Consider the following 1,362-nt stretch of genomic DNA (forward strand, 5'->3'; position numbering starts at 1 on the left):
ATTCCCCCTCCCCTCCCCTCCCCCAGCTCTAGGTTACTGTATTCCTTCCCCAGCTACAGGTTTTTCTTCTTCACACCTCCACCCCCCTTCTCTCGGATTCTTCATACTACCAAGGGGTTAAGGTTTAAAACATTACCCATACTGTCAGTAATCACAAAGCAACTGGTGTCGAAAGACTAGCAAACCACATTATAGTACCAAGACATTACCAGTCTCAGATGTAGCAGAGATGACGCTTACATTGGTATCTTTGAATTAATCTGCTCAGAGGTGCTATTACACACTTAGAGAGCAGATGGGACTTGCACTCAGGTCTCTAGACATTCAGAGGTAGGGACACTGTCATCCTCTGTATGGTCAACTAGCTACAGAGATGAACAAAGCACGCTTGTTCCCATTGCTGATATCTGAGCTTTCATGGTGCTTTTGAACTGATGATCTTTCCTATGTGATGGGAAGGTGATAACCACCATACCATGGAGACCATGAGATGACAGCAGAAAGGTGTGAATTGCAATGCATATATTTGGTATAAATCTGTGAGGAGTCTATAGTTTTAGACATCCCAGTGATAAATCTAGCACCTCCCAGTGTCCACACGATATAAACAATCATTAACCTGATTTCCTGAGTCCTCTTATCAATTTGTTCAGTTGTCCTGTACACCTCAATCTGCTTTGCTTCAAGGGGAATAACCCTGACCTCTCCATAGAGTCAAAGAGATGTACAGCATGGAAACAGACCCTTCTGTCCAACCCGTCCATGCCGACCAGATACTCCTTCACCTCAAAGCCATTGGTACCAGAGCTCCCCCAGTAATCAGTGTTGGAACCTTTGCTCTTTCTGATGTGTTAATGACTTGGATCTCGGGATGTACAGTTTTAAAATGTGAAGATTGTACGAAATTAGGCTCCACACAGTGTGGAAATAGGCCCTTCGGCTCAACCCGTCCACATTGGCCCTCCAAAGAACAACCCAACCAAACCCATTTCCTGTACTTTATTACTCTACATTTACTCCTAACAAATTCACCTAACCTACACATCCCTGAACACTACAGGCAATTTAGCATAGTCAATTCACCCAACCTGCACATCTTGGGATTGTGGAAGGAAACCAGAGCAAGTCCACGCAGACATGGGGAGATTGTGCAAACGCCGCAGAGACAGTCGTCCAAGGCTGGAATTGAACCTAGGACCTTGGCAATGTGAGGCAGTAGTGCTAAGCACTGAACCACCGTGCCAAAATGTGGAAGCCTTATAAAGTATGAGTACACACATCTGTGGAATAAGTGAATGAGTGACAGGGGAGAAACGTGGCATGATCTATTTTGGCAGGAAGTACAATGTAAACTAAAGGGTA

This window comes from Chiloscyllium plagiosum, unplaced genomic scaffold (genome assembly GCF_004010195.1).
Source record: "Chiloscyllium plagiosum isolate BGI_BamShark_2017 unplaced genomic scaffold, ASM401019v2 scaf_2124, whole genome shotgun sequence".
In the NCBI taxonomy this organism is placed as follows: Eukaryota; Metazoa; Chordata; class Chondrichthyes; order Orectolobiformes; family Hemiscylliidae; genus Chiloscyllium; species Chiloscyllium plagiosum.